Here is a 22,195-nt window from a genome sequence, read left to right as displayed (position 1 = left end):
TTTTGTATCCTAGTTGTGTAATGAAGGAAAACCCCAACACTCCATGTGTTGTGCCTTCACCATTGTTCATTATTGCTAGGATGTACACTCTGCCTGTGCAATTAAACATCCCCCTTCCCATGATGCTTTATGTGTATCCCCTTGTAAATCATATAGTACAATAGTCTTTTACATTCTATCAATGTAATGAAGGTGGTCTCATACCTAGCACCATAGAAAAGGCTTCATAAGATGCAGAGCTGATATGCAGTATACACTGGGAGTTCTCATTGCTTTATGCTTTGCTCAATTCACTTCTGAAATGAATGTCTACATTGCAACTGTCCTGTGTGTATGGTAGAGTAGTCATTGGTTCTTTTGATATAAATGTCCACAGTGCAGCTGTGATGCTTACATGGAGGAGTTGTCATTAAATAGCACATTGCTCAATGCACCTTTGAATCAGTGACCAAAGTAAAGCATCTTTGTTTTGAATAACCACAGTGCAGCTGTGTTGTTCACATGGGTAGTGACCATTGCTTACCATGGATCTATATCACTTAATCAAAATACTTATTTGTTGAATAAGTATTCATGGAACACTAATCAGCAAAATTCATTTCATCTAACCCTAGAGTTTTTACAAGGGTTATAAACCACTTGCCCACCAGCCTTCTGGAACAGACGGTGCACTAAATCAAACCCACCCAAGTAGGGGGGGATTTCGCCTACCACATCCCCCGACTATATATACCAACTCCAGAATTGCACTACAGTGGGGAAAAGGGAAAACCTGTGGTGATGGCCAAGTGCTTCATAACCCTGGGTAAAAGTCTTGGAATCTCTGAAATTAATTTTGCTGATTAGTGTTCGATGAATATGTATTTGATGAATATGTATTTTGATTAAATGATATAGACCTGCTTAACACATAGGCTAGTATACATTTGGAATGAATGACAGCAAAACATCTGTGCTCTGTACATGGAAGATTGACTATTGCTTAGCAATTTAGTGCACTTTTGGAATGAGTGGTCTTAGTGCAGCTGTTCTTTATACATGAAAAGTGACCATTGCTCAGTCCACAGAGCAATATACATTTTGGAGTGCGTTGTCATAGTACAACAATGCTGTGCACATAGATGAGTATCCAGTCTTATCAGACAGCCCAGTACACTTTCAGAATGAATGTCCACAGTGCACTACTGCAGAGAAAGGGAGTGGTCATCATTTAGCACACAGGTCAGTGCACCTTTGGAATGAATGCCTAAAGTACAGCTGTGCTGTGTACATACCATTTCTTATCACACAACTCCATGCAGCTCTGGAGTAAATTTTCACAGTACATCAGTGCTGTGCACATGGTGAAATGTCTATGGCTTAGCACACAGTGCAGTATGCCTTTGGAGTGAATGATCTCAGAGCAGGAGTACTGCATATGTTAGAGTGTCTGCTGCTTACCAGACAGCTCAGTGCACCTTTGGAATGAATAGCCACTGCAGGGCACTACTGCAGAGAAAGGAAGTGGCTATCATTTAGCACTCAGCTCAGTATACCTTTGGAATGAATGACCACAGTACAGTTATATTTGACATTCATACCATTGGTAGACACTGTGCTCTGTGCTCTTAGGGAGCAGCAGTTCACAAACAGAACTTTATGAATCATGGCTTGCTGATTTGGTGGAGGAGCTGAATTCCACATTATGCCATGTGCACAGTGTTGACAGTGTTTCTGAATCCTACAGTATGATCTTCAGTACAGCCCTTTTTAGGTTTGGGTTGGGGTGTCCTGAATTAGTTCTGGAGGTGAGTAGGTCTCATATAGATTTTCTGAAGTATTTGCTGAATTCCTCTGCTATTTGTGATGGGGCGTATTGGGTGAAGGGGAGTGATCCTTGTTAATTCCTGGGTTGAGAAAGTTAGCTACAGAGTGCCAGAGTTTTTTGGGGTTGTGTTTGTGTTGTAGCAGGAGGTTCAAGTAGTTGGTTTCATTACATTTATCCATTAGTTTAGCAACTGTGTTGTGTAGTGTTTTAAAGGATTGGAGATTTTGCTGGGTTTTGTTAAGTTTCCATTTATGCCAAGCTGTGCTCTTTGTTTCATAATGTCTAGGCAGTTAGCAGTTAAACGTGTTTTTTCATTTTCTTTATTCTTTTTGTTCATACAGGGGCAGGGCTATCAATTATTTTCAGGAAGGAGGTATTGAAATATTGTACAGCATCATTGAGGGGTAGAATTTTTAAGGGTGTCCAGTTAATACTTGATATTATATTGTTGAGGGTTTGTTGGTTAAGTCTAGTAGCATTTCTAACTGTTTTTACAGTGTGTTTGCGAGGAGGGAGGATGATGTCTCTGATTGCAAAAGATGGGAGATGGTCACTTAGTGAGACTAAGAGAAATTGGAGGAGTGAGATGCAAGAATCCAGTCTAAGGTGGGGTGACTTGTCAAGTCTTTGTTGAACCTAGTTGGGTTGGTGATTACTTGTTTGAAACCATACAGGTTAATACTTGTGGTGGAGGAGTCTGCAATGATGGTTTGCCAATTTATATCCATGTCACTTAAGATAAGAGTTTCTACCTTGATTTTTCAGTAGTCCAGGACAGTATATCTTCCACGACTGGTATATTGTTTCTAGGAGGGATGTAGACAACAATGATACAGATTTTTTTTTCAGTTGTTAAGGTTTAGGGAGGTTATTAGTAATGTGGCATTTTGGAATTCGGGTATACTGTGAGGATACAGAGATATTTTGAGTATGGAGAGATAAAGGAGAGCTATTCCTCCACCCTTCTTTTGGTCTGTTTAGTCTGTATAAGGCAAAGTTGGGAGGTATAATTTCAGTATCTTTTATGCTTTGGTTTAGCCAGGTTCCTGTCATGGCTAATATATCTGGTTTATTTTATTCTCTCCAGGCATGTAGAGGGATTATTTTATTGCATGTGCTTCTTAGGTTGATGTAAATAGGTTTAGGCTCTTGGAGTTTGCTTGTGTGTTTGGTCTGGGGTTGGGGTGTATATCTCTACTCTCTAGTAATTAGTGAATTAGGTGAGAATATAATGGGTTGTACTTAGTTTTGAGATTGGGATTTGGGGCAATAATGTGGGGTCTGATGTCAACATTGTCTTTTTATTTTGGTATTGGAGTTGTAGGGGAAAGGATAGTAAAATAATTGCAGGGAAATATTTGAGTAGAGGCTTTGATTTTGGGGCATGTTGTTGCAGGATGTTGTTGTAGAATAGCTGTCTCTGGCTATTTTATTTGTGAGTGTTGTGGCTAAGCTTAAGAATAATAATACTGTGAATAAAATGGAGAATGATAGTAAAAAAATGATTTGAGATGTAGTACATGGTAGTATGTGGGAGGGTGAATAGGGTTTAGCTGTTTGATAGGTTTTGTTATCCTATGGGGAGGGGACAGATTTGAGATTCTGCTGTTAATTTGGTGGGAAATAATCTGATTTATTGAGAGTTGATTGTGGGTGGTGTCTTTCCAACTATAGGTTTGTGGATATGGGGGGTGGTGGGTAGGAATGGGAGTAGGGTGGGGAGTGGAGTGAGTCCGAGCATAGCGAAGGTGAGTGGAGTGGGGCTACCCCTGGTCAGAGCCACTCGCAAAGAAAAACAGTCAGTAGATGTGGAGCAGTCAAGGCAAGTGGTTTTAAAATTAAGTTTAAATTAAGAGGAAAAGAAGAAAGGAATACCAAAAGCGAGGGAAGAGATATCAAGAAATAGGAGGGTTCCAAAAGGAAAGTAGGTAGGAAAGAGAGATTTAGGCTAGGCAGAGTATTAACAGGGTGTTAGCATAGAGGTAGCAGCAGTACACAGACTACAAAAACCAGCAGTGGGAAGGTCAGGGTTTAAAGTAAAGGAAGAAAAGTCAGAGAGAAGTGGATAGTGGGGGAAGGTGTAACTGTTAGTTTAGAAGCTAAGTAAGGTGTTAAAGTTTACTTAGTACACAGGCTTGATGGGCAGGCTAGTTAGGGGTGTAGGCAGGGAAGAAAGCAGAATGAATTGATGGAAGGTATTGGTGAGTTCTGATGGTGTGCAGGGAGCCATTTGGGGATTGCATAATTTAGAGTTAGGAGAGAATAAAACATAAGTTAGGAGAGAACAACACATAAGTTAGGAGACAATAACACATACATTATTTACTGAGGCAGAACGGCTGGTAAGCACTAGTTTTCAAAGGTAGGTCAAGGATCTTGGATGCAGGTGCTGTATATGAAGTAGTTTCCTGAGTCTTAGAGATTGCAGTGCCATACAGTATAGTGGCAGGTGTCAAGATTGAATATAAGGAGCTTGATTTGTTTTTGTTGAAAGGACATGAAGTGCACACACAGGCATATAATCTAGTTCTCTGTTATACACACACACACACACACACACACACACACACACACACACACACACACACACACACACACACACACACACACTCATATGTTTTGTACATGTACTTTATACATATACACATACACAAACACATACACACACATACTCTCTCTCTGTCTATATATATATATATATATATATATATATATATATATATGTGTGTGTGTGTGTGTGTGTGTGTGTGTGTGTGTGTGTGTGTGTGTGTGTGTGTGTGTGTGTGTGTGTGTGTGTGTGCACACAATATGAGTGCATACAATTCATTATTTATAATAAGCAACATAGTAGAGTTAAGCATTTTTAATGTGTGCATTCTAGTAAATGATGTTGCTTATTTTTTTATTGGTCACTGTCACACATTGGCTATTTGTTGCACATGCAATCTTGGCTACTGTCTTTATGTCAGTATTTTTTTTCTTTGTGTTGCTAAGTGCATTTAATACTTATTATTTTTGCCAATGTAGCCCAAGTCATGGCTGAAAAGGGTGCTGGGACCAGTTCACTTTCCTGGTTACCAACATTTAAATAAATATGAAATAGAAAAACAGGAGGGTGAACATTTTAATTCTGTATTATTCATGAGAGAGAAAAATGTTCCCACTGAGGTATTAGGAAGTAGCAGATATATTTAGCTTGGAGTCGTACTAGTTATCACTTGGAAATGTACAGCAGGGATCATTTACTGCAGTGAGAGTTTTCACACCACAGCATGAGAGTGTGTTGGAGGTGTGTCATTTCTTTTAGAATGACAAAAGATCCAGTTACAAAAGTCTGCTATATACCTACTTTATTTTGCTAACAGCTCTTTATAGCATAGAAAAAGCTCTGACAGACACATAAATGAGGCTCAGTCAGGGAACCATAGAAGTAGGTTTGTTACAGAAGATCTGTTTAGTCCTGCCATTTTTTCTTAATTGATGTGAGAAAACAACACAGCTTCCTTATGTCTAGCATGAGTAATATAAAGAGTACTTGAAATGTATTCTGGGAAGAAGGAATGAAAACAAGAAAACAAGATCACGTTACCAAGGAAGGCCCCATAATCCACCATTTTGAGGGAAACACATTAAAACTGTTAAAGAATCACAGAGTAATTCTGAGGCATTAAAGAGCTCCAAAACAAAGATAATATGAAAAAATGTGGTTTTTGAATTCTAAGGTGGCGTTTTCCTTTAAATACAACTGACATTTAATCTATTCCATACAATGTATTACTTTTTACCTTTCCTACCTAAGTAAATTCATGTGTATGGCTCTGTTTTAAGCCTACCAGTTTTCCTCAAAAGTGAGAATCAAAGGCTGTACCTTGTACACTCCTCCATCTGGAGTCCAGAACTTCAGTCTGCATGTGTAACTTATGATTAAAAAAGGGTCTGATGTACCTGCAATTTAGGAATACAAATGAGCGTGTGAGTGCATTTTTGGTTACTAATTAGATATACTCTCCTGTTATTTGTGGCTATAAAGAGAACAGCTATTGTAGGAGCTGTGAGCATTTATCCGACTTTCTCTTTTCTTTTTCTTTTTGCTTAACGTACACCAGCTGGCCATTGATCTCACCTCCCCTTCCTAACTGGACCAAATTCTTCTTACAAAGACAATTGTGGAAGGGGCAGCTCTGTCCCTCATGCAGGTATCAAGGAATTTTTCCTTCCAGGTTTAGATTTTAACCCCTTTTTCTTGTAATTGCCATGCACAAAAACACTTAATGCTCTCTGTCTCTCACACACACACACACACACACACACACACACACACACACACACACACACACACACACACACACACACACACACACACACACACACACACACACACACACACACACACACACACACGCAGAAAACTGTGGCTATCTCATGAATAAGGCTTGACAGAGCTATGCAGATATCTTTGACTCACTGTGCTGCATGCTCTGTACCTCTCTGTTCAGTAGATGCCAATTTTACAGTGGACAAGATGTCCCCCTCACCCTCACCCCCAGGATGGTTGAGATGGGTTTTGTTACTTACTTAAAACTTCTCTTTCTATCTTCTCCACAGCCAGTGTCACTAGTCAACACCAGGTCATTTGGCAATCAACCCCAGGCCATCTGGGATGCATTCAGGGCCTATCCTTCTGGCCAATGGAATGTAGCATGATTTTGACTTTCTCAAGATCAATGTTTGGGGAAATGCATTTACAAAACCCATGGGAGATTTAAATTTCCTTTAAAAAATAAAAAAAAATCAAATCAGATTTTCTTTAACAGATATAACTGTTTCAACCCATGTACTGTCTCAAAAATATATAATTACATTGAGGTCTTTCATAATGCATTCAGGACAGCATAGAAGATCCTCAAAGATATGAAGGTTTCAGCTGCATTGTAACTCACCTCATCAAAATGGAAGCTGACAAAATTCAACCTCTACAAATTCTGAATAATGTGTTTATAGGACTTCACCACTAACCCTCAATTTTGGCAGACACCCCCATAACTCCTCTATCGATATACATTACCTGCAAGGTCACAGTAATGATGGGAAAAGGAACAGACTCTTGACAAATTAAGTGTTGGCAATTTCTGTGGAAAATGACCTAAATGTTATCCATTTCAGTCTTATTACAACCTCATCAGCTTATCACAAGTCATTAAAAAATCTTTATTGCTGTTAAAGTAAACATAATTGCATTATTTACATTCCATTGAAACTATCTTATCATCTTACATTACTTGCATTTTCCTAAATATGGACTATAAAAGAATTTGAATATAAAAAGTATGAAATGGGATGAAGTAACATCCAGAAAAAATGAAATAAAATTATTGATAGCTGCTAACTAGCACACCCCAGGCCCAGATGCAATACTTTAACTTCTGGCTAAAGGTATTATCATCTTTACACAAAGATTTGGCCCTGAATAAGAATTGCTTATACGTGCATCCCAAAGAGACAACCTGGTTAACAAAAGTAATAAAATGATACTACTCCTTCAGAGTAAACCTGCATGCCATCCTAAAAACCATATACCAATACTCTCCCTTCTGATGATATGCAAACTATTTACCTGAATTGATACAGACAGAGTTTATAGTCATATAGAAAAAGTCAATTATAGTAATAGAGTAAAAGGGTAATAAAAGAAAGTCAAATGGAACAAAAGCTCATTTGTTGCTAAATAAAGCCATAAGAGAAAATTTTAAAACGGTGAAGAATCTAGGTATGGTATGAAGAGATGACAAAAAAGCATTTAACAGCATCCACATTTAAGGATAAAGGAATACTTACAGACATATAAGATGCATCCTGTATTAATCAATTATATTATAGCAGCCATAAAACAGTGACAAACTAATTTGCAGTTAAGTGATGACAAAAGGTAAATTATTATCCCAGGGCTAAAAATTAAAAGGTAAATATTCCAGGGTGTTCTCTGTTGCTACTGATGTTTTGTCTTGCCCTTAACCCATTAATATATTTATTTAACAGATGCATAGATACATAGATACATAGATCCATAGCTACAGTTTGGCTCCGACAAAACAGCCTTGTCTAAAGACTTTTCATATACTCTTTGTGGATGACTTAAGACAGTATAGTTCAGCAGATGAGGAGTTGAAAGTACAACTGCAAGTGGTTAAAACTTTCTCAGATTATATAATGTAATTTGGGCTTGACAAATGTGCAAAAGCAACATTTAAAGCAGGAAAGCTGCTAAACTTGAGTAGGAGGGACTATATAAATATTTGGGAATTGATGAAGGATAGGCAATAAAACATGAAGAAATGTGAATAAAACTCAGTAAGAAACACTTTAGAAGACTAAAATTAATACTGAAAACTGCCTTGACATACAGGAGAAACGTCTAAGCTATAAATTAATTTGCTTTTCCTGTTCTAACTTATAGTTTTACATACATACAACTATTTCAAGTATGGGCATTAATGTCCTTCTAGCCTGCCAATATACCAAAACAGTTGTTCCCATAACCAGTTAGTACACTTCTCATTCCTATACAGTCTTCTACATAGGTTGTCTGATGATTTTCTACTACTTTTTGATAACCCCAAACATTCCCAGAGGTAGTTGTCTCTAAATGCCCTATATACTTGAATAAGGTATCCTCTTGAATATATGTATGAAACATTATAGAAGTTCAGATATTTCAGTCTTCATAGTAACTTAAATTTTAACATTCATGGATGTCCTTGGTATATTTCTGCTGTACTCCTTCCAGTTTACTCATGCTTGTTTTCTTATACGGTTTCCATATTCTTATTCCATAATCAAGGTTGGGTCTAATGTAACTAGCAAACAATGACCTCATCAATTTTGATTTCCTAGACTTTATAAATCTTTTTATACAACCTTTAATTCTATAACTATCATTAAGTAATTGGTTGATATGATAAGAAAAACTCAAAATGAGATCTACTCACATACCCAGGTCTTTAAATGAATCCACAGTCTCAATAACTTCTGTATTAAATATTCACCTTTCAGTTTATGTCTCCCAAATCTCATATGCTTACTTTTTGATGTATTTATCAGCATATTATTCTCCTGTGCTCAAATGGTCAATTTAGTCAAGTTCTTTTGCAGACATGACCTGTCTGTAACACATGTAATCTGTTTACCCAATTTCAAGTCATTTGCATACAGACTATAGAAAACTTCAAATGGAAAGGACAGATTTGAAAGATAAAATCTAAACAAACATGGACCTAGGACAAAGCTTTGTGGAACACCCTGTCTGCAATCAAGAATTTCACCTGTACAATTGCTGTATGATACTTGCTATGTCCTATTTGAAAGCCATGCAGCTATCCATCTTATCAAGAGTACATCGACACCTAGTTGTTCTAATTTGTTGATCAGTCTTTTGTGTATGACCCATCAAATGCTGAAGTTAAATATATATAAATTATATCACAGTGCAAATTTTCATTCATAACATTATATTATAATAGAATATCATGTTACAGGTGGTAACAGATCTATTTAATAGAGCTATTTTCAACACATGCATGCTAATATATGGTTCAAGTCCCAACCTTTCTGTTTCTGACAATAATGTTTTCAATATTACCTTCTCCATTATTTTCCACAACATGAAAGTAGACTTAAGGATCTGTATGACTCTGGGTTTGTCCTACTCCCCTTTCCCTTAAAGAGAGGTTTAATAAGTGTATGTCTCCATTCTTGAGGAACTTGCCCATATTTATATGACCTAGTAAATAATAGATATACATTTTTGCTGAAGTGTTATCAGGTCACTATTAATAATTCTGTCTTCTCTTTGTGCTTTTTTTGGATCTAGTTTGCATAGCTCGTTTTCAATATAATTTAATTTGATTTCAGTATGTGAGGTTACTTGGATGTCACTAGGGCAACTTATCACCTCCTTTGTGGAGCCAAACTGTTTTGCATAAGAATTTATAAATATATTTATAATTTGGTATGTCTGAGAATAAATTTTAGAATCCACAAACAACTTATCAATTTGTATGCCTTTACTCCTTCCACATCTTATATAGAAATATAAAAAGCTTTCCTGCTATGCTCAATCATTTTTATATTCATTATGTTAAAAACATTTTTCTTGATCTTGTCTTATACTATACTTTGTTTGTTTATCTTGTTTATTCCAGTTTTCAAAAGTGTAGTTCAACCTCTTTTCCATTTTTATATTTTTTGTCTTTCACTTTACTCAAGTATCTTGCTCTTACGGAAACATATCCTCATGACATTGTGGGCCTAGATCCTGATGTTAAAAATTTTTTTGATTACTTGCATTCAATTCCACACTCAAAACTTTTCAAATTCCTTCTGTAGTTTTTCTACTGAATGCATCACTTTAATTTGCTTTACACAGTGACTGTTTTGCATTCTTATAATCAGTTGTTACTCTTCTGTGCTCTGATTTAGATTTCAGTTTGGCAAAATTATCTAGCAGAAAATTGACTTTAATTACCCATTGATCATTACACATCAACAGTGGTAAAACTTGACATGAAGTAACCATAATTTCTTTAAGACCGCAAACAATGCCTAGCATGTTCTACTCCCTTGTTTTTTTTCTACAGTCTGAAGCAATTGTTGTTTCTGAACACGCATTGTGAATAATGCCCTTACTAATGCTGTTGAATCAATATTATTCCAGTCTGTTTCTGGTAAATTTAAGTCCCCGGACATTATTATTATTCCCTCCTGTGTTTCATGCAAGAAATGTATGAATTCCTGTAGGTCATCTGCACTAGACTTTAGTGGTCTATACACTCCAACAATCTTTATGTGTTCCAGGGTTGTCTTTATTATCACAGTTACACAATCTATACTATTGGTGTTATCACTGAACATGTAATAATCACAGGTCTCATAACTATCTTTAATACCTATCATAACACCTCCATGTGATATTGTCAGAATGTCCGTTACAGTAAAAACATTTATACCCAGACATAGCTGGTTTTCAGTTTTGTTCTTTAACCATGTTGTACAAACATTAACAGCATAAATCTTATGAAAACACATTTTCCAATAAGAAAATTTTACTACTAATACTCCTAAAATTAATAACCATCAGAGATGAACCAGATGTTGCTATCTGTGAACTGTTAAAAGTTTGAGCTGTCAAAAGTCCTGCCTTGTATTTGTCAAATATTGCAAAATATCTTCTGCAAAAATTCTCTTTCCTAATCTTGCCAAGTGCATGCCATCCTGTCTGAACAAATGCATGCCCAAAACTAGGATCCGATGCTCTACACATTTTCTTTTTTTTTAAACAGGACATTTTTTTTCATGTAGGCATTTACCCCAAAAATCTTTTATTCATGGTGATATGACTCCCCTTTCTATATGTGATTTGTGAAAAATACGTCCTAACACCTGAACATTCTATGCTGTTTAAAAGTCTATAAGTTTTCTACTAACAGTTAAAGGGTCCTTGCTGATGAGATCATTTGTACCATCATGAATAAAAACATATCCATATTTTCTTACATTAAGGCATTGTAAAGGCCTACCGCACATCCTCAATTTTTTGTTCCTGGCAAGCATAACACTATTCAATGTTTATTATCTTCTCTACAAATGTAAGTATCAGTTCCTCTAACAACTGAATCTACAATTGCAAGAATACATTTTCTGACCAGATCTGAAGACTCTTCAACTTCTAATTCAGTAATATCTGCTCTCTGAATTGTTCCAAAGAATGATCTTCATCACCATTAGTTTAATTAATCCCATTATTTTCATTGCTTATTAAGTTTGCAAGCAGACAATTCTTATCCAGCTGGCTTTGTACATCCACAGGTTGAGCCATGTTGTCAACATCTGTCTTTCTCCTCTTTTTTCATACAGTAATGTTCTTCAATCCTTTCATGTTCTGATTTCTTTCTTCTCACCTGCCTTTTGCCTCTTTTTTTCTACCTCCTTTTTTGGAAAAATGCTGCCTTTTTCTGAAGACTGAAGGTTTTCTGATAAAAAAATGTTATAATTCCCTGTAATTTGTGTGTTACATAACATCCTTTTTAGTAGTATCTCTTTGCTTTACAAACATTTAACCGTTTCTTTTTTTTCCTTCATCTTTATTTGTTAGGAACTTCTTCCTTTTTTCTTTATGTTCTGAATCCTCAGATTGCTGACTATCTGTATCCAGAATTTCAAAATCCTTTACTAAATGTGTTCTATTTGCTCTTTGCCTAACATTATTTACCTCATCTGTCTAGTCACTGATATATGTAGCAACAGTACTCCAAGCCATGCCAATTGCACAGGTGCAATCATCATCAGTGAGTCTAGATTGACTGCTAATAATGGTAAGCAAATCATCCAGCTTTGGACACGAGGAATGCAGATCACCAGTGTTATCTTTAAATATGCATAGCATTTATTACACTGTAAGAGATATTTCTGCTTTAGCAAATCATTAATGGCATACTCAATTAAATAATCCGTATTCAGCTGCAAATTAATAAAAATATTCTAAAAGTGAGGCATAATCAAAATCAGTTACCATAGAATTCAAAGAGAACTTACATCAACTTCTAAGAGAAAAGTCACACAAATAATATACAACTAAATATCAAATTAAGTACAGTAAAGTTGTTGCTCTGACCATACAAGTCATGAAAGTCACAAAAAAATCATTTATAAACCATAGCTTCTGCTCATTATTGCTCACAATTACACCTATTTTTTAACAGTAAAGATAAATCAAAAACCAATACAGGATTATTAAGATAAGCTGTGGATTGTCCTATGTACAGTCTGTGTGAATTTATAGCTTTATAGTTCCCCTAGGATGGCTATAGTTTACCTGTCTGAAACCTATCCCTTTCTAGCAACAAACACTGAACATTAAAAGTAAAACAACAAAATATAAATTAAAAGACAGACCAAACCACGGATACAACATGGGTTCAGTTAATGTTTCTGACTCCACTAGTAGTATTGCAGATAAATTGAAAGCGTTTGATAATAGTGTTCTTAAACTAAAAAAAACTGCAACTGGAATCATCGTATTTTAAACAGTGCATTCAAGAAGGGCTTATTCCTAAAGGCCTTCGTAACCCATTTGCACCATCAGGGCTTATTAACACTGAACTGTTCTTTAATGAATTGAAAGACCTGTTTCAGACACAAGGATTTCAACTATTGCAGCTCATAACAAAACATTATGAGCTTCAAATTGAGGTATTGTTGAAAGACATTGACCTACTGGACAGACAGTTGAAAGAAGATTTAAACTTTCAAATGTTTAAAATAGACTATGACCGGACATTAACTAGTATAGAGGCAATGCTTGTTAAACTTAAACTCAACAAAGCTAAGAAACTGGTGAGGGATAGGCAGGCCTATCAAAATGACACCGCCTACCCCAAACTTCGTTTTACTGATCATAAATTACCATTATCTAATGGGGCTAGTAATAATTCAAATGCTGAAACCCATGATGACATTGAGGAGGATAATAATGAAGGTGGTTTTCAACAAGTTCCTGACAATAATTCTAATGTTGGTCCAAGGCGCAGTAATAGAATCAAAAGTGCAAATGTAAATAACAATATGGGCAACAATAACTTTTACAACAATAACAACAATACTTTTTTAGAACAACGCAACCCACGGTCACGGAACAACAGGAGACGGAATTGGAAATGACTTCTCCCTCTTGTTTTATGGGAGACTCCTTGACTGTTCATCCAGGGGTTGCTAGGGCTAATGAAGAAATTAATGTCCAACAGGCCCCAAAGGTATTATTGAATAAGAATGGTGACTTTAAAATTTATAATTTCACCGACTTTGAATTATCTGGTGAACTAATTGAGTTATTATCCTATGGCCATACTTTTGTGCCCAGCAAGTTTGGTGACGTTTCAAAAGAAATGATAAATCTGAAATGTTTTGTCAGGAAACTCAATTTGAAATTGTTTTATAACAATGAATCTTCTGATTCTGCTCTGATTACATCCTTAAAGTCACCAAGTGTATTCAACCCACCCCTTCATCCATCTCTGATTCCGTTTGAGCAGGCATGTGAGGTGGATTTGAGACACTTGTTTAATAATAGACCTCTGAAATGTTCTAACATTTTGTTTAACACTAGTAAGGTTCAATCTGAACTGTTAGCAAATTTATGTAACACACCTGTTAGAATTGTAAAACCTGACAAAGGAGGTGGCCTTGTATTATTCAACGACAAAACCTATAAAGAAAAAATGCTTTCTGTACTTGACACGACTATGTACTCAGTTTCTCTTAATGAGATCCAAGTCGCCCAAAAAAGAACAAGGGGGTACTTTCGGGATTTATATCTCGAGGGAAAAATTGACTTGGAGACTTATAATTATATAGACATGACATTACCCAAATTACCCGTCATGTTCGGCATACCAAAAGTACATAAGGATTTGGTTAGTCCACCAATGAGGGCCTTAATTGACGGTAGGTCCTCGTTGACCTATCCTAGTGCAAAGCTTGTTGACAAATTGTTATCTAAATATATTATACACCTACCAGGAATTTGTAAAGATTCATGGTCCTTTTTAGAAGCCATGAGTAGTCAACCCTTCAACAGTGATGTTAATTTTCTCACTGTTGATGTGGTTGACTTATATACTTCTATACCCCACCAAGAAGCACTTGAATGGTTGGCTTTACTGTTGTCTGAAATAGGAGCTCCAAAAATGGAAATTGATGTGATTACAGAAATTCTGGATATAGTGTTATCCACAAATTATTTCATCTTTGATAAGAAATATTATTTACAAAAACAGGGAGTGGCCATGGGCTCTCCTTGTGGAGCATCAGTAGCCAACTTTTTTATGGGCTATTGGGAGAAACACTTTATTTTCTCCTCACCTGAGCTTTCGAAACCAGTCAAATACTACACGAGATTTTTAGATGATATTTTTATCTTATTTGATGGTGATAGTACATTGGCTGATTCCTTTATGTCATCTATCAATAAGACTGTAGAATTTTTGAACTTCACCTACACCTTTTCTACATCTAGCATTGATTACTTAGATGTGAAGCTAGAAAAAGACTTCAATACAAGCACCTTCACTTCAAAAATACACAGAAAACCCACGTAACTCATTCTTGCACTTCTCTAGCCACCATCCTTATAGACAGAAAAAAGCTATTGTCAAAGGACAATTTGTTAGAGCAGCGAGAATGTGCAGTACGTTGGATTATTTCTATAAAGAATGTGCTTTTCTTACAGAACTATTTTTGAAGCGTAGTTACCCTTCTAAATTTGTACATGATTTTGAAAGAAGTGTCTTTAAAAGATGCAATGGTTTCTACAAAGCGATTTTAACAAACCAGGAGTTGAATAATCCTTCAACAAGAAGCTGATTTCCAACCTATCCAAGCCCCAGTTACACAATTTAATTGTGAGGGCCTTAAAAAAACAACTGATTTTGATCCAGCCCTATGTTACGTGACCACTTTTTAGTTTGATATAAAGGAAATTATTGCCATTATTCAGAAAAACTGGGATTTCATTTTGAGCAATCCAAACTTAATGAAGAAATTTGGGCAGTTTCCCAAATTTGTGTATAAAAGAAATGCAAATTTAAAAGAACTATTACAGAAGAATAATTCAGATAGAAGTTTTAACAAAAATTGGGTATGTATCCTGTGGTTTTTGCAACAGGTGTAGTAAAATCAAATCTGGCCAGACATTTAAACTGAGGGATCATAAGTATAATATTAGATACCCCCTCAACTGCGAAAGTAGATCTGTTGTTTATGTTGTTGCAACTGCTGTCCGTCTTTCTATATTGGAAGACGGACCGAGATAGAATATATGAGCACATTTAAGAAGCGAAAGTAATCGCTGGCTAAACATTTGATTGATTATGAAGGGCATAGTTTCTCATTTATGGCTATAGACCAAGTTAATACATCAATTAGGGGGGGTCCTATTACACTTCTTTTGGAAATTAAAGAGTTGGAGTGGCAATTCAGGACCGATGCTTTTCATTGGCCTGGATTGAATGATAATTGTAATATTATGCCTATTCTAAAATTAAGAAGTTACCTTCGTTAAATAAAAATTAATTTGATAAGGGATCCTTATATTTTTATACATACTAACACATATACAAGTTTTTGATAGTTTTTAACTAGGTGTTCTTGTTTAAAAGAAACAATTTCTTTGTACATAATAATAGGTAGAGTTACTTCTTTTTTCTCCTTTATCTATTTTTAAATGTATTTTTAAATGAATTTTTCATTTTATGGGATTTAATTGTGTTTACTGGAATACTTATGTATTACATGTATTTTTCTATTTAAACCCTACTTATTAGTAGTATGTATTTTTGTCATGTAATATGTTTTTAAGAAAAGATGCAGTATTATGACATCACTTCCTTTTGTACTTATAAGTTGTACTTTGAAACTGGTTCTACATTCCTCTGATGAAGCCAAGCTATTAAGCAAGGCGAAAACGTTTTAAATAAAGTGACGTTAAGGTGATCGTTTGGCTTTCTCTAACAGTTTTTTAACTGTTTACTTTTATTCAACTGTATTCCTTTTTTTGGATTGCTCGAGCAAGGTATCCGTGGTTTGGTCTGTCTTTTCACAAGTCTGTGTGTCGTTGCTGTAATTCAAAATATAAATTAAAGTAAATATCATTGTCTACAAGCTATCCCTTTCTTCCTACAGTGAAAAACAATGTTAAAAATAAAATACAGATGCACAGTCAACTGCAAACCAAGACAGGGTTGTTTAGATAAACTCTCAGTTTTGGGGTGATTGACTTGTCCCAAAAGGTATTGGACAAGTTGGACAGGAAAACAAGAAAAATGTTTCATGTTTATCAAGTGATACATAAAAATCAATGTATACCAAGATTATATATGTCTCATTCTGAAGGAGGTATGGTTATCCTTGAAATTGAATACATGAATAGATCTACAATCCTTATAAGAATCAAGAATACATTCTACAATGCTTAGAAGTGTTAGTCACATATCTGTGAATTTATTTCTGCTCAATATCTGAGCTGTTTGGCTGGCTGCTATATACCTGCAATCAACTGTATTACAAACTGAGTTAAGTACAAACTTGCAGTGTTAAAGATAGTACTGCATTTTATTTTTCTGCTTATTTTTTTCATTAAATATTGTGGTCTCTCTTTCTGCAGTTAGTGGGGGTTATTGTTGTTTTCACTTCTTTAATATTCGGTGTAAAACTCTTAGCCTAGAGGGTTTCTCTGTGCTTATAAGTGTTAGTCACATATCTGTGAATTTATTTCTGCTCAATATCTGAGCTGTTTGGCTGGCTGCTATATCCTACAATCAACTGTATTACAAGCTGAGTTAAGTACAAACTTGCATCCCAGGATTCAGCAAACTTCCATGCTGGAATAGCTTATTCCTGCATGGAAGGGACCATTGCTGTGCAGCACGGCAGTGTGCCATGCATATGCATGAAGGCACGCTGCCATGCTCTAAAAGGACATGGTTTTGTGTGTGAGTGCAGGGGGTGTGTCTGTCTGAGAGCAATGATCTCACAATACACACACTCCCTGCACTCCATAATTGCTGTATGGCAATGTAATGGCAGCAAGATTGTCCGCGGAATACCTCTCAACCTCTTAGAGTAAGAAATCTGGAGAAAGCAAATAAGTCTTGCTCATACAGACTTAGAAAGTTGATAAAATAACAGGTTATGCATTAGCATGAATGTGCTGAAGGGTATGAAGTCTAAAACTCAAATGTCTGTCAGTATTTTCTAGCAGTAATCTTTAATGATTTGCCATTAATCTGCCAGAAAGCCACCATTCTATGAAAAATGGACAAAAATATAAGGCAAATATCTGGGCAGTCTGTGACAATCTGTACAGTTGAGAGATATGGCAGACACTATTAGCGTCTGTGGAGCATACCTCAAATGCAAAGCCTGCCATGTCATCACCATTGTAAAAGCACAGCCCCCACAGATAATGTTGCAGAAATCAATGTGCATACCCCTATAGTACAAAAATAAAACACAACAGGTTATTTTTTTTCAGTCCCCAATAAAGTTTAAGTGTAACTGAGTGGGTGTGCACATCATGCAGCTCTGCTCAGCCTAGCTTATACAGCATAAGGAGCTAAATAGGTATATACTCCAAAACATAGCAATGCAGAAAGAGTGAAGTGGTTAGAACTTGGTTTGATCCCCCAGTCAAACTAATTAGCATTTCACATGTGAAAGCAGTACATAATTTTTTTAATAATTAGGTAACAAATAACACATATTTGTTAACCAGAGTAGTGTAGTAGGTCCAGATGTGAGGTGTCAGTGTAATAAAGTTGTGAAACCCCCATATAAACACAAATGCCCCATACAGTATAGTCACACAAGAATAAATGTAATGAAGGCACATTGGTGATGTCAGGGAATGTAAACAAATATATAATATGTCAGGAATGATGAATTAATCCCACACATGGTAGTCCATAAAATAAAACATAAGCAATGCTAAGCATTGCACAGCTATGCTGACCGGGTGTAAGCATTGTGCAAATATGAATGCTAAGCAATAAGTATCACAGCTAAGTGGATTTGCCCATTGGTAAGCAGTGCTGAACCTGCCCCTTTAAGCACTACCAATCTTAGCTAAGCAAGTTTGCCTGTAACCTAACTTAGCTCAGCATATTCAAAACTGTCCAAAGATGGCAAAGGGCAGAAAATCAGCCATATTTAAACCTCACAGGTGGGAATACAGCTCATAACTGGTTACAGCTCCCCACTGTAGGCAGTATGACAGGTGTTGGAGAGGGTATGCTCTTTCAGGTGTACTGCTGGGCATACAGGAGTCCCAGGTCATGGTAGGCTGCTTGTTAAAAACCATGATGTGAGACTGCTGCAAGACCAGTACTAGGGCTCTCAATATAAAGTGGAAGCCTGGAAAAGTCTCACCTGTGACCTCACCAGTGCCACTGGCATCCCTCGGACTGGTGAGCAGGTCCAGCACCACTATGCCGACTTGAAGCGGAGGAAGAGACAGCTCTTGGACCAGTGGGTCCAAGAAGCATGGCAGAGGGGTGATGTTCCTGGCATGTGTAAGTATTCATATCAATAACTGTTTACTAAAGTCCAGCCTGTGTATGTGATGGATAGGTATGCATAAATGTTTCTCTATCTTCATTACAACTCCAGCTGAATGGGCTGTAAATCAGGAAGCCCATGCCAGCAGGTTGCAAAGGCTGTGTCGCGAGGCTGGTGAGTAACAATCTAGCTTGTAGCATTCATACCAAACAAATATAAAGCAGTAGAATGTCACCTGGCAGTATTAAAAATGGGTTTGTTTTGTACTGAATAAAGCAGATAATATTACAGTAATAGTCTCATATAGGTTATATATAAATAAAACTGTAACTGCCTGTCAATAAAATTCAAAACCCTGGACTGGTTGTGTTTAGTCTGGTATGGTATGATTTGAAATGTGTGCAGGTTATGCATAGCAACTATAGCTCTGAAAGCATTAAACAATCAAGTGCCATCTGACAAAGTTAGTGCTTCTATAAGACATGAGATTAACTGATATTAAAAATGTCATGCACCAAGATCTGATATCTGAATAGTAATGTTGTGTTAACCACTGTTTTCCACACTGTGCTATGTCAAAAGGTATGTATAGGAATGTATGTATAAGAATGTTGTAATTACAAGGTCAGACTGTACAACAAAAAGAGAATGAGAATGAAATAATTCAAGAAAGAGGAAGCAGTTTCTCAATAGCTCCTTCTGATGAAACACACACGTGTTATATTTTTAGCAGAAACAGCCACGGTTCAAACCCCAATAGTGGTAGAAGCTGTATGCATAATTTCAACTAGTATTTTGTCAAAATGTGTAGAAATAGTCAGGTAGTGTTAAACATTCCCTCCACAGGTTTTCCAGGTAAGAGAAGATAAAAAGTAGCTATAAGAAGGCTGTAGTTATACTGTGTCCAACACCCATGGTCCAACCCCAAGCCTGCAAATGACAGCAAGATAAGTACATACACCAAGTGGTCTCCCCCAAGAAATATTCACAAGTGTCATGCTGTCACAGCTACTGGTCCCTGCAAACAATAACCAGGGTGACCGATAGAAATCAAGGCAGAGTGTGTCAGTAGCACACACACACATTCACACACACACACACACACACACACACACACACACACACACACACACACACACACACACACACACACACACACACACACAGACACACACAGTATGAGTGCACATATGTAACCCTGACTATGTGAATATGGGTAGAAAAAGTCATGTAGTATTAACAGACATTCCTTCCACAGGTCTTCCAGGTAAGATAAAGTATAAAGTAGCTATTAGAAGGCTGTAATTATACTGTGTGCAAACATACCACTGCTCAACCCAACGCCATAGTTGTAATAATAGTAATGAGTAGTGCAATGATCATTAAAGCTGTGGCCACAGCAAGAATCTACATTTAACTGACATCTATCTCTCCCCCACCTTATTTTCACCAATAATGTAAACACATAAATGAATGGGTATGTTTTCCACCAAACCTACTGTTGGGACATGTGTCCTGTTGTTCTAAAAATGTTGAAATTTATTCCAATGAATGTTCCCTGTTCAAATACTATCATTGGTGGCCAGTTGCTATCAATGTAACCTGCAAGCTGGTGTCATGCCCACTGTGGTTCCATATATGCATGTGTTCTGTTTGCTATGCAAATGTTCCAAATCTGTTGTTTTGGGTTAATTGGAATACTAATGCATGCTGTTATAACTAATCCTAGAATGTGATTACCATTACTAACCAACTTATGTTCTAAAACTGCAACACCATAGCATGTCAGGGAAGGCTGAACCCAGTGGATCCACCTCTTGCGCCTCATCTAGCCATGGCACTAGGCCCCAGTACATCTGGGACCCATTCCAGGACCTCCTTGTTCACTGGCCCTGCACCACCTTCAGGTGGAACTGCCTCAGCAAATGGGGATCATTCCCCCCCGAGTGCAGACAGGATCCTGTCACCCAAAGCCAAGTCCAGGATCTGGTGCTTAGCGAGCTCTGCAAGGAATTTGGAGATCTGCTATGCCAGCTTGAGGGCCATGTGGTGCACTTAGAGGGTCAGTCTGCCCCTCCTGCTCAGCCCCCAGCACAGCCACCTTTGGGGTCATGAAGGTGCAGTGGTGACTGCTCAATGGTGGGGACCACAGTCCCATTGTATCAATATGGGGGCTCGTGAGCTACCGATTACCAAACACCCCTCGCCCTCCAAGGTGTTTATCGGCACATGTGTCACATACCACCCCTGTATGCTGTCTTATCTGTCTTGTCTGTCTTCCTACCCAACCTACCTCCCCAAATATATCTACTATCCTTCCCCAACATCCCACTCTCGCCTTAAAAAAAGGCACCCTATACATAGCTGTCCATTTAGCACATGTGCCCACTGAACATATGTAATCTTGTCTAATTGGCTTCACAACACATTATTGTTGTCCTCACACCTCCCTCTCAGGAGTTTGAGTGTCCAAATGTACATCCAAATTCAGTATATAGGCACAGCTGTTGCTGTAGAAGAAATGGACAGCTAAGGACCTTCCCTGCATCTATTCTGCACATCCCTAGCTATCTTTGATATTGTTTTACCCTCTTTGTGCCCCCTGTTTCACCACTTTCCTATCACCCCTTTTTCTTTTCTTTTAAATAAATTAATGCTGGGGTAAGCAGGAGCAAGCATTTGTAAGTGGGACTACGCCTGTTTGCGTAGTGCTAAACAATGCCTACACAGATTAAACACTTTTAAGGCTGTCTGTCAGCATACTTAACTGGAAGTCAGCACTGCTTACCGCTATGCAAACCAACGCAAACCCACTTACAACTGTCTAAAATGCCTTAATCACTCTGCATCCAGCAGCCCTTGTTCTGCCCAGCAACAAAATAATCAGCCCTGGCAAGTCTTGAACCCAGGACCCTACACACACCATAGCAACATCAAGTTACCACAAAGCCATAGATGTATCTGATGTTTATTCAAACATATCATGCAGCACAGTCATTCGACAGTAGAGAAAATGTGTGTGTGCGTATATATATATATATATATATATATATATATATATATATATATATATATATATATCCATCCCTATCAGATGATAGAAACTTCATATTACTGAAACTCATTTGACTGAGACCATAAGACTGAAATTTCAAAATACTGTAAAATCACTTGACTGAAACCCATAATACTGAAATCTTACAATGCTAAATTTCAGCATACTGAATTGTAAAGTGGACGATATAAAGCCAGAATAGCTCCTAACTATATATACTACCTCCAGGA

This window comes from Protopterus annectens, chromosome 13.part0 (genome assembly GCF_019279795.1).
Source record: "Protopterus annectens isolate FY-2018-M chromosome 13.part0, PAN1.0, whole genome shotgun sequence".
Lineage (NCBI taxonomy): Eukaryota > Metazoa > Chordata > Ceratodontiformes > Protopteridae > Protopterus > Protopterus annectens.
This window is presented reverse-complemented; position numbering follows the sequence as displayed.